This window comes from Zeus faber (assembly GCF_960531495.2).
Source record: "Zeus faber genome assembly, chromosome: 19".
NCBI classification, from domain to species: Eukaryota; Metazoa; Chordata; class Actinopteri; order Zeiformes; family Zeidae; genus Zeus; species Zeus faber.
In genome coordinates, this window is record NC_137206.1 from 8954500 (window position 1) to 8967917 (window position 13418).

The 13418-nt window shown below is 44.6% G+C and overlaps 1 protein-coding gene across 3 annotated transcripts in view; it reads right to left on the reverse strand.

The window, feature by feature from the left end:
• Positions 1-12745, reverse strand: part of LOC307245227 (uncharacterized protein) — a 112712-nt gene extending 99967 nt beyond the window's left edge. For all 3 annotated transcript variants that reach the window (XM_080020689.1, XM_080020690.1, XM_080020688.1), the window contains exon 1: positions 12684-12745. The gene's annotated coding sequence lies outside the window, so the exon portion shown is untranslated. The remainder of the gene's footprint in view (positions 1-12683) is intronic.
• Positions 12746-13418: the final 673 nt, after the last annotated feature.

The following is a 13418-nucleotide window of genomic DNA, read 5'->3' on the forward strand; positions in this document are numbered from 1 at the left end:
CGTAGATGATCCCTACGGGTCGGATTAACTGCAAGATGTGTACCCATGATAGTGAAATACAGTTTTACTGCCGCTGTTACTATTTAAAGTGATAATTCCATGAATCTGGACGCAGCGCTGCAGTGAAAAGAAGATAAAGACAGATGCGTGCTGTGTTCTACTCTGAAGGGCAGTGACTGGTTTACGGTTCGGCTCGCTGTGTTGCTGCTACTTTACGACGTATCGTGAGGCAAACGTCGCCGCTTTGCGTCCGCTCGTCCTCCATGTTGGAGTGCTCAAGATCCACGAGTAAACAGATACCATGTGTGGTGAGAGATGCAGGCTTCTCTACAAAATCAACTGTACCTCGCTTGATTCTGAAGCGATTTTCATGACATTTAGTTTGTTATAAACGTGAGAAGTTGAACATGATACTGGTTACTTATTGGAATCAAATTCAGCTATATAATCATATTTTTCATTCACTACCATATTAAAAGGAAGAAGGTATCAGTGTGCCTCATGTTGCACTTTAATTTAAACAATTGAGTATTGAATATTTTATATATTTTAAGATTTTATTTAAACATTGGACATCTTGAATATTTTTTTTCATTTCAGGCCATGGGCGAAACTTCCTCGCTTTAAGTGTTTTACAGAATAAATGGAAAGCAAAGTTATATTTGTCTCCCCCCTTTTTGTTAAGATGATCCGAAAAATGATCCGATCCATGACTCAAAACCGTGATACGATCTGACCCGTGAGTTTTGTGATCCATCGCAGCCCTAATGAGAACCAAACCTGTTGGCGGTGGATTTCCCATCGTAACATCCGTGGTAACATCCTTGGCCAGCGGTGGAAAGAGTGGAGCAGTAGTCTGGTGGCAGGCTCTTGCATACTCTGAGCGTCACCCTTTGCATGTGCGATTCCACCGCCTTGATCCCCATTGTCCCAAGTTTAAAACGCCTTCGACATGCAGAGCAGTTTGCTTGGTCAGCATTTCCAGGCCGTCTCCAGGCTTTAAACACTACCAGTAATCGTTATTCTCAAGCCATTTGTTGTTAAACTTGCATTTTCCATTTCCATAAACTAACAAGCTGGCTGGCTGGCTGGCTGTCAAGAGCTGAGTTTAACGTTGCAGACCAATTGCATTATGGGATCTAAATGCATGGAGGGGGCGAAAAAAGGGGCATTGCGCGCATAACGGAAATTCTGGCGGTGGCGATGTGACTTCAAAACATTTAGCACCCATCCAATCTGAATTTAAGACAAATTAATACTTTTTAAGTGTGAATTGTGTGAATCTGAATTGAATGTGAATTTAAGTATTTTTATGGACCCGCAGCCACCCTGTAAATAAGAAACTGTGAAACACTAGTTTCAACTCATAGTAGCGCAAAGACTGCCTTAAAATGTTGTTTCCCATCTTAATAGCTATCCGCAGCACAAGGCTGTGCTGTGGATAGTCTCCTTTTCAGCCTGGGTTAAAAACCGGCAAAGCTATCCTTTAATATTTCATATAATGATACGACTGAAAGCATTTGTGGTGAAGTTCCTCTGGATGTCAGTGTAACTAGAGGAGTAGAATGTGTTAAACCAGGACAAATTTTCAGTAAAGGAGGGTATGAAGCACTGTAAAGAGTTCTCCATGTAGGACAAACAATGTGACGCACCATTACACATTTCAATGGCTCCTATGTCGACTCCATCCGTCGAGCCCATACTCATATTTTTCCACCGAGCCACCCGCAAACACGACACTTGGCGATTCTGATTTGATGCGGCACGAGAGCCGAATGAGTCTGCATTAAAATCAAAATCAAGCAGGTTCTGACAGTTCTTGACAAGCCTGGACACCAAGAGAAGATTGTGCACTGCTCGGTGTGTAACACAGCCAACACAAACCAGTGTTCCAACTCAGTGTCAGCTTTAAGAAACTAGAGAGACTGTGCTTCCTGAAAGCAGCGGGCGGTGAAATCAAAGGGCCGCTTGTTCAACATCAGAACCAGAACCCATGCTCCCCCCAAACCCAATCTATTGGCTTCTATATGATTAACGTGCTGCACGATGCTATTACCACCGATGAATCAATGGTGGTTGGAGCCACTTTTAACTACATGGCAAACAGCTTGGTGTCAAATGGGTTCATGTAGGTCAGATTGATACACCCCAACCACACACACACACACACACACACACATACACAGCCGGTATCTGAGAATTGATCCACCCTCACGGCAACACATCCGATCATAAATGCCGCCCCCTCCCAACCCTGTCTGGGGCACATTGTCTCGCGCTGACAGCACGCCAGCCGATCGAACAAACGCTATTAACAAGTTGGGACCACAGTGGCAACTTCAGTAACCTCGGCCAAACAAAGTTGGTGTGACTCTGTGTCTCTGCCCTCCCTCTCACATCCGAGGCCTCGACCTTCACCAGACTCACCTCTGTCCCCTGCCTCACGCGCTCAGGCTGCATTTTTGTCATACGAGTAAAGCACGCATCCCATAATGTACTGCCTGGGGCTTCCGCTTGAGCTTTCCCTAAGCTCCCCTCCCCGCACCTCCACAAGACGGGGGACGAACACGGCCCACAAGCTTGGCCACCCGCCAAAGGCATGCATACCGTCACAATAGTGTGTATCTTCCAATAATGGGAGCAAGAATTTGTTTTTTTATTAAGATTCCTATGACACCACCAAATATTGCCTTTTGCCTCCATTCCACAAATAATGCATCTTATCTAATATGATCAAAGCTAATATGATTTATACAGACATTAAGTAACTAAGTTAAAGGCTAGAAAATTTGATTTATGATTCCGTTAAAAAATATAGGCACAGCCTGATCTCTCACTATAAAGAATTCTATCATTATATATTTTACAAAATACATAGAATACATTTAGAATACATTTTGAAACCAAGCCATTAAAAATATTTGACTGAAAACAACAGAAATCAGCAATCCAACCCCAAAGTTAGTACTAGATCAATTTGATGATCTATCACTACAGGGCTGTAGTATAGGCCTGGGCCTATTAAACGATACAATTGTCTATCAGACATGGTTGACAATTGACATTGATGACAGACATTTTTTTCTTTAATCCACTAGGAAAAATCTAAGAATATAAAACGCATAAGTGCAGTTTACCGTGTTCCGGGTCTCACTTTCCCTCTACAGTACCATACAGAGACTTTTAGGGGCAGGTCCCCGAGCTCGGGTTCTCGACATTTTGCTGCTCCGGGCATAAAATGTTACAGTTTCCTGTCAACCTCAACCGATCATCCTTTCTGAAGAAATTTTTATTCTTCCAGCTCAAATCTTTTCCGATAGATGATTTGGTTGGAGACGGTTTTGAGAAAAAAAAAAAAACAAACAAAAAAAAAAAAACACCAATTTAACAATGTAGAATTTCACATTTGATGCAAAATCTTTGTTGTTATGACACCATTTGCAAGCCATATTGACAGGAATGGCCCCCTAGTATTCCGGTACAAAGTTCCTAAGGGTGCTTTCACACAACCCCTGTTTGGTCCATTTTAATCGAACCATGGCACCATTTACCCTCTGGGTGCGGTTCTTTTGGAGAGGTGAGAACACGCATTCAAACTCTGGCGCGCACCAAACAATCAAACAACTGTCCCCCTGAAAAGATGGAACTCGGTCTGGTTCCGAGTTGGACCTAATATAGAGAGCAAACCAAAATACAGTACACCTGGTTTGAAAACGGACGCTTGTGTTTCCACTGTTCTTCTCTTCTTCTCATAATAACGAAAGCTGGGATCACAATCGCAATCGGCTGCTGTGGCTCCATCATTGTCCATGACTGTGATTTTGTGCCGGAAAGCGGTTGTCCCTCATTCATGCTTTTCTTTTCTTTTCCTGCATTACGCCTTGACACCATCCCTCTTCACCACCCCCGTGGCACAAGGCTTCTCGTTAAAACGGAGGCACATACCACTACGAAAGTTGAAAGCTGATGTGGATTTCACTTGCTACTGGAAACCACAGAGTTTTTTTAGATGAATGAAAAGTCGAACGCCTTCACGGACAAAGGTAAACGGATGTGTGAGAGCGCGGATAGGTCACTGTGTAAAGACTGAAAAAGACGGCCAGTGCGCCTGATCAGAGCTGCTGTACTGAGTTCAACGGCTCTAATTTCCAGCTTTGCGCCGACATTTGTAGTGCCTGTTGTGTTATTGCTTTTTAGTGTTTGCGATTCAAGCTGTCACAAGGGAAGAGGAGTGAGTGCCCTGAAAGTCCACGAGTCGAATCATCAGCCGGAGAGCCCGTCAGTCGCCTGAGATTCTTCAAGTCGAGCAGCTGTTTTCTTTCGTTTTCGGCAACAGGGCGTGACTCGTGAAGATTATTTTGTGCGTATAACACATGGAGAGGGGGTGATCGGGGAGAGAGCCACGGACAAAGTGTCTCCGTTACGCACGGTTTCGTTCCGTACGCACTTGTTTCGTTCCATGAGGGGGCGTAAAGTAACCTACATCTAAAACAAAAACACACTGGTCTGGCGTGCCGATCGACGGCACCCCGCGGAGGAGATGCACCCCGGGGAGACAGGTGCGCAAAAATGCGCCCCCACCTTGGGATGGCCTATGTCGCCAATAGGAAGAATATTCGCACGGAACGGCCAACATCGATTCGACAGAATTGTAAGTCGGGTACAGCCTTAATCACCGCTGAACGGATTCATTCTCCCTCCCTTTTCTGTCCAGTATAACGACCCGTATGACCACGTGCCATTTGTTGACAGATTTTAGTTCGCTTAACACAAGAAAATTCAACAAAGTAGAAACTTGCTCTTGAATTGCACCAAGTCTCGCAAACTATAGGTGTGAAAGCGTGCTAAAAGACCAACTCCAGGCTTCATGCTGGGCGCAGGCCAAGCAGTCCACGGAGGAAACACCGTTAAAAGCACATGAGGAAATAGGTTTTTCCTGGCCCCCCATCGACACAGCCTGGGCTGAACGATGCTGTTGACTTGACGAAGACAGTGTTCCCTCAGTGTCTCGTCAGGCCAGCCCCCAACGTTGAATTCTTAGTATTTGGATTTCCTGAAGAACCAACAGACAACTTTTGTTTAAACTTATCATTATGAAGTTAATGTTGAACTGCACAGTGTCATACCTATATAATAATGACATCAACGACCCACAGATTGGTTCCCTATAAGCCTCGACATCACCGCTTGTATGGCGGACCGTACATAAGGCTGAGTCCTTACAGCAGGGGCCCATGTTTCATTCCAGCACGTGGCCATTTGCTGCATGTCCTCCTCCCTTTCTGTCCCCTTTCTCCCTGCACTGTCACTATCAAATAAAGCATGAAAAATGCCCAAAAATATATCTTAAAAAAAAAAAAAAAATGAATTCAATGAAGGATCAGTGTACGGCAGTGAGTCACCAATTGTGGAACCAGTAGCGGAGGATGGTGGACAGTGGAACAACCGAAGTGGCAGTGGAAACTCTACCCGTTGACGGAGGAGGCAAAGTAGGAGAAGAGGAAGGATGATAGAAACAGATGTAAAATAAGAGTGAACCTCGGACAGGCATTCACTTGACGGAGAGCGCTCCAAGACTTGAGAGTGTTCCTAGCAGACTTTCAGTTGGCATTCTTTCTCCTGGATTCTTTCAGTTGGAGTCACACAACCTGCATACTTATTAATACTACCGCATGTTTTACTCTGCCTTTTATCGTAGCACTGAGATTGGGGCTTCTCGAACAAATTGGGATTCTTACGGTTGTTTCTTGATTTGGAGAGTGGCTGGGCTGCTACTGGTAGCGTTAGCCATGTTGCTAATGCTAGCTACACAAGCTAACGCAAACAGCCAGAAACAAGCAAACGATCCATTGTCCGTTGATAATCTTAACAAAGAGCAGGTTTTCTTGCAGTGCATTACTTCACGGTCCTACGCTCTGATGAAAACGTAAAGCGAGCTGGTTGTCTTTGCAACAGCGTCGCACACAGTTATACGACTTGGAAACACTACGGGGGGAGTTGAGAAGTTGTCTATTGCACCTTTAACTCTTTTTGAGCAGATTTTGAGCAGAAAACATAATCTGTTACTGGATAAGTATGATATTAAATTATTTACAGTGCGCTGTGTGGTTTTTCATCAAGCACACTTCATCAACCTCCCGTCCGAACCACCACATCCATTCTACGCCAGGGTTTGGCAGCAATCCACTGCACACATACAGTAGTAGACAGACACAAATCAACAAAAGCTGACACAGAGTCAGTTATTGAGGAGGCAAACAGACGCAAGCTCCAAAGGTTCAGATGCGATCCGCGCGCCCTCGCCCTCGACTTCTGCTCCGCGGACCGTTCCCATCTGACAGCAACATCGCAGTCGAATTGAATCGTAATCTCCGGTTAGTTTGGTATCAAAACGGAGAGCCGTGTGAAAGGGCTAAGTGGCACTGCTTTGGCAGACATGAGGGCGCAGAGAATGAGATCAGAGCAGGACGGGTGGAGGCAGCGGTCGGCTAAGAGGACGGGTGGAGAGGAAGTCCGGTGGGAACAGCGCTTGAGAGCACTCCGAATCCTTGACGTTCCACCGGGATTACTTGAGGGTCTCCCTGTCGACATTTTATTCTCTCTCTCTCTCTCTCACTCTCTCTCCCTCGCCCTCTCTCTCCCTCTCCCATTCTTTCCTCCATTCATACTTGTGTTTACTGTCACTAAGAGCCCAATCACGGCTTTTCTCAAAGGGAAAGACACAAATGCCGTGGACACGCTACACAACTTTCAAAGTGGTCAGATCGCTGTGCTGTTCACACTACAGCACTTTCTGTCTTGTGATCGGGAACCTTGCGGTCTTGTGGGTTCACACTACATGACTGATCGGCCACAGGGGCCACACATTACAAGATCTTTGCGACGAGTCTGTCGGGTCTCCCAACTACGCTTTGTCACGAAAACACACGAGAGAAGTGTCACCAGAAATGATGGGATACCATGCCTGGGACAGGATTATTTTTTATTATATTGTTGATCACTGTAAAAAAAACAAAAAACGAATACAAGCAGAATTTAAATAAGAAATATATAAAAAAAAAAAAACCCTGTATCTGCTCTCATTGGCTGTAGCTCGTTGCGTCACTCCAGATATGAAACCTGCTCGGTATCTCGCCGATATCTGCTTGATATATTCCTCTGATCAAGGGCTTTGCCCAGGGATCTCGAAAAACCTATCGGCGAGTGGAAAATCAAGCCATAATCACGTCGCCTGAACTCGGCATGGAACTGACAACCGCAATTTCAGGTCAATGTTGCCAGACATTCTAAGTGTAGAGTCAATGTTGTATTTGAAGATGACGATTCCGACAGGCCCATAATGGCTAAAAGGGTATTGAACCGGGTGCAGGGCTCCAGACTAACATTTTGCACTAGAAGCACTGGTGCTCACTCATATCAATTTTTGGAGCACCAGCACAAAATTTAGGAGCAGAACTGAAATCGACAGTCAATGCGACACATTCATATATTTTTCCATCTAAACTGTATTACTGATAAATGCTTTCGTAATAGACAATTTACAGAAATAACAATGTGCTGTGTTATTTTTAAGGAGAGAGTCAAAGTGAGGTCGTGCTTTAACAAAAAAAGTCATTCAGTAAATGATCCGTTTTACATCGGTGCTATTTTGTTTTTTTTAGATTGGTGCTATTCTAGAGATTTTCTATGAACTTAACCCATTTGTCCTTAATTACTCTTCCCAAGTTCCACGCTAACAAACACCTGACAGTTTGAATGAACCGACCGTTATCCGTGATTCGCTAAGCGACCATGACGTGACACCGACGAGCGCCGCTGCCGTTCGCCTCGAGCGGCACGGGAGAGGGAAGCGGTAGATACCGATGGTATGGGAACCGGTGCCATAGTGGCAGCGCAAGGTTTCGCTATCTAACACAAACATCCCACGCACGATCACGTTTTGATTCAGAGTGTCCACGGAGAGGAAGGGGCTATTCACAGACGTGTGTGTGTGTGTGTGTGTGTGTGTGTGCGTGCGTGTGTGATTCTAAGAAAGAGAGAGAGAGAGAGAGAGAGAGAGAGTGATGCTCAGCAATGAAATAAGATCTTGCCCATTTCAAATAGTCAAAAATATATCTAAAATCAATATGCGGCGGTCAGTGTTGATATGGACACTGCAAGAGCCTCAGCTCTCCATCTCGCTCCCTCCTAGTGTTTCACATGATATAGGGTGATGATTCTGAAAAACGGTCGACACATTTGCAAGTCGTGCTGGTGCTCCCAGTTATGAAATTCAGTAGCGCGGCCTCGCAAAAAATGTGACTAAACGATCGCAGTCTGGAGCCCCGCGATGTGATCCTTGGTTTCACGGTTCACTCAGATTTGACCAATTTTCAGTCTGGATATCTGTCGGAAGAAAAAAAAAGTAAAGAAAGCACACGGCGAAAGACACTCAGGCCAACACTTCCAACACAATTCCTATCGCTTTCAACATTTTCGGGGGGAAATAATAAACAGATGTGGCGGATAAAAAAAGGAGACGTTTTGGGTTTTTCACGAGAGGTTACTTCGACGGTTCCAGCTATATCTTTCCGTCGGTGGAGACTCATAGCTGAATAAATGTTAATCATCTGCTGCTAATGTAAATATCAGATTGTTGTTTTAGCATTTATCTTAGTCTAGAATTGTGCACATGGAAATTGGCTATATCAAGCAGGAGAACAGACAGGAGACTGCATCATATCTGTGATACAGCGAAAAGATCAACTTTGTGCGATGTGATGGGTTGTGAGAGTTTACAAGCTATTTGTTTTTTGTTTTTTTAGGACTTTCCGTTGGACAACCGTCTCCACACGTTTTAGACAAATACTGGATTTTGAAATCAAACGTTCAAAATTTCAAGCTATTGTTGAAACAACACTTGGAAAAAAGTGACGTGTCATTATCCGAGCTGGCACACCCGCTTGCCATATAATAAAACCGTTACTTCACACTCGTTCTGCCTCTTTTTGGGGGGGGGGGGGGGGGGGGGGGCGGAGTCCTCCAACTGGATCCAACTGGATCCTTGCGTTTCGGCGGTTTCACGCTCCATTATTGACACTAAGTGTAGTGTTGGTGAGAATTGGCTTCTGTCACCGCCAATTGCCATAGTGTTGCAAATGCATATCCAATTACTAACCACACCCCTATGTTTTTTTGGAGAGAATTTGGGTGGGAAAGCAGTCAGAGGTGCCCTTTAATAGCAGAAAGGCATCAGCAAGCCTTATAAGTGGGTGAACCTTTATAATCACTTAAAATTGAATTCACAGAATATACAGTGATAACAAACAAGCCCACAAATAAGAGGCTCAATGGAAACAGTTATTTGAATAGTTTGATGATTCAGAGATGTACAGTACATCTGTTTTTTTTTGTTTTTTTCAAAAGCAGTACTTTCAATATGGAACCACTAAACACCAGACATTTTATTCTTTATAGGCAACTAACTGATCGACAATGCCCCTGATTTCTCAATGAAATTGTCTGCTTAATCGACTCCACTGCTCAGTAATACATTTGGACAAACTTCATCGACTTCATTACTCAAGTTTGTGTTGACAGCTGAAGTTTGCCTTTGAATCAGGATACCAGGGAAGGCTGCGAGGTCTGGTTATTGACGCTCATCAAAGATAAACCCTCCATGTCATTTGGTGAATGAATGGCACAGAACAGGCCACTGCCATGACCAGGGGTCATGTGTTAGAATGGCCTTCGAAACACTGTTTTCTTTTCCAAGGAGGGGTATGTTATTTGAAGCTCTGGAATTTAAAATTGTGGATTTTGTACCCAATTATCTAGGAGATTCAAATCAATTGAAATGCTCAGTGCTCACAAGAATTAATTCAGAGACCACCACCAAAGCGACTAAAGAACATCTCCGACAGCTCTACATCGTATGATATAACTACTGTTGGGCCTAAGACCTGATTTCCCCGCTTGGCGGGCTGTGGGAACATTTAGGGATGTGGCTGGATTGGGTCCATGATGAATTACTCAGGGACCAGAGATCAGACCCACCTCAGATTCCTGGCTCAGTAATCTGGCCGGGCTGGGGAGGATTGAAAGAGTAATCTGGAGAAAGAGAGAGAGGGGGAGAGATAAAGAGAGAGGGAGACCTCTCTGATCACAAAGATAATCCTCTCTCTCTGCCGCCGTTCCCTCGTTTTATTTCTGTCATCAATTTCCAATACACAATTTAAAACCCCCCAAAAGAGCTGTAGTGCTCGAAGTGCAGTGACACATACTGTGTATGAGCGGGTTTTAGCGTGCGCACGCCTACTGCTGCATTCACATGGAACACAGTAGACGGCAAACAGCGCTTTCTGAGAGGCACGGGGGAGCGAGGGGACGTTACCACGGTAAAACGTGATGATATGTTAAGTATGTACACAGACTCAGAGAACACACAGAATAAAATATATTAAATATATTAAACAAAATTATTTTATGTCTGTTATTATACATCTAAATTTTAGTAATGCATGTAAGTATAAAAATGCAGCTTACTATTAATATTTTATTGCAAACTTAATTGTTAAATTCCCTCCAAATGTATTGTCATTCATAGTTGGTTAACTTCACACAAGCTGCTATGAAGTATCATATTCATCTCCAAGTAGGTTTGGCAATGGATTATTTCACATTATGGAAAGATACTGTATATGGATATTGTTATGCACCTGGTTTCCACTGGCAATAGAAGTCCTTCTTTTATTATTAATTATTCATATTTAATGATATGAATAATATAATTAATAAATAATTACATAATATATTATATTTTATGGATATTATATAAGTAATATCCTGGAGCTGCAACTTTATCACCGGACCAACCGCGCCACGTAGCACCACCGCGTCCAAATCCTCCGTCTGCTTCCTCGCTACAAGCACCAAAAAGGATGCAATCAATAAACAGAAGAAACTACTTTAATATCATTCCAGGGTTTTTATTTAAGCCATTTAAGTGCGACAGTCCAGAGAAAGCGGCATCTACCGGGTCCCACTCCAAAACTCCGGCAGCCGCAGCAGACGTGCGCAGTGACATCCAGCTGCAATTCTGTCGCAGAGGACGGCAAAAAAGTTAAACTATTTGAACTTTGCACGGCAAATGCTGTGCACCGTTTCCGGTGTCCTCTGCTGGTCTGCGGCCATGCTGTCGTCCACTACCGTGACTTTCGGTTTGCGGCCTCCCGTCCAGCGTGTTCCATGTGAACGCAGTCTTAAAAAAATAAAAATAACTTGAACTTTGAAGCAACAGCGGCGGCGAAAGCGATAAACTTGATAAGTCCAATACAAAAGCACGTGTTGGTGTCTAACAATCCTTGAACTCATTCCACACAATGTGGCGCTGATAATTATTTGGGTTTTTTGAAAGCCGCTCAAGTCGACGTTCCCTTTTGACTTTCAGCAGATCTTTCGTAAAAACATCATGAGCTGCAGCAGCATCATCATTTGCAGTTTCCATTATCGTAGGCACCGTCTCTCGTACATACAGGAAGTCATAGATAAAGTGAATCACTTCCTGATGACAGCGTTACATCTGCGCACGATGCAGGGCGCAATACTCAGGATTCCACAATTCCAAAGGGTCTCACCATCTCCTGTTACGCTTGCGGCTTAATTTGAGCTGGATACGGCCAAGTTCCAACGTGGGGCGGCCATTAAAGGTTAAGGAAAAAGGTCATCGTACGCTGCTTGGAGATAAATATGAATGAACGAAGTGTAGTCGTGAAGAGTCCCAAAGTAAGTATGAATACATAATGAACACATGCATATATGAACAGAGACAAAATGGACAGACAGACAGATAGATACAGATAGATAGATAGATAGATAGATACAGATAGATAGATAGATAGATAGATACAGATAGATAGATAGATAGATACAGATAGATAGATAGATAGATAGATAGATAGATACAGATAGATAGATAGATAGATAGATACAGATAGATAGATAGATAGATAGATAGATAGATACAGATAGATAGATAGATAGATAGATAGATAGATACAGATAGATAGACAGATAGATAGATAGATAGATACAGATAGATAGATAGATAGATAGATAGATAGATAGATAGATACAGATAGATAGACAGATAGATAGATAGATAGATACAGATAGATAGATAGATAGATAGATAGATAGATAGATAGATAGATAGATAGATAGATAGATATTGTTTGACACATTCCAAAACGAATGGGTGGGTGGGGAGGGGCGTGAGGGGGAGAGAACAGATTATTTTTAACAGCAATGTTTCAACAATTTTTTATTTTATTTTTTTACTGACTAATCTATGTATCTTTTTTTTTTTTTTTTAACCACAACATCAACGTTTCCATTTGCTTTGGCAATGTCAACGCGTTTTTCCCACGTCCCATAAAGCTCTTAGAACTGGGGGAGAGAGAGCGGGAGCGAGGGGGAGAGAGAGACAGTCAAGCTTGCTTGCAGGGCTCCGCTCCTGCGCCGTGACACTCTGCCGTGAGATCACTCATCCCAAAAATCACCGTCGCGTCTCGGCTTCAAACATTCGCCCCCCCACCGGCGCCCACGCCCGAAACGCGGAGGCACACCCGCGAGAAACCGGAACCAGCGCCCGCCCGCCGCCCCGCCGGGCCGGGCGCGGGGCGTTGATTCGAGGCTCGACTCACCGTTTAGTCGACGGTTCGGGACAGTTTGTCTGGAGTCTCCGTGCGTCGCTGTCACCACGACGAACCGCCCACCCGCGAGTGCGCCGCCGCCGCGGCGGGCGCGGCGGCGGCGCCGGCCCTCCAATCGCGGCCCGGGCTGGCGGACCGACGCGGGCGCCGGCCAATCGCACGCGTGCTTGGGGGCGCGAGCGGCGGGTCGCGCCGTCCATACGCGGCGGCGGCGCCGCGTCACCGCCGCGCCCTGACGGACGCGCCGCGCGCGCAATGGGGGAGTTTTGACTCCTTGTACGGGGCGGCGCGGGGCCCAATGGCCGCGGGGAGCCGCGTCTCAATACGGCCACGGCCCAGGAAGACGCCTCCGCTCCGCCGCCGACGGCGGTTGAATGTCATTGGGATGAGGGAACTTTTTTATTTTTCATTCTTTAGACGCGGACAAAAGTGGCGAAGGAGGCGGAGCGATAAACACAGCAATAGGCACGGAATCACGGTTTATTGTTATTACGTTCACGACTATTATTATCATTATTATTATTATTATTATTATTATTATTATTATTGTTGTTGTTGTCGTCGCAACTGTACTTGTCGGTTGACGTTTATTCAAAACAAGAATTAAAGTCACGGCACATACATTTACCACAAAGGCGGAGGTCTTTTACTTTCTAAATCGTTCCTCGTATTCTATGACGTCACGACAGTCAATTCGATGGGGACGTAAAAGAAGAAAGAACAAAT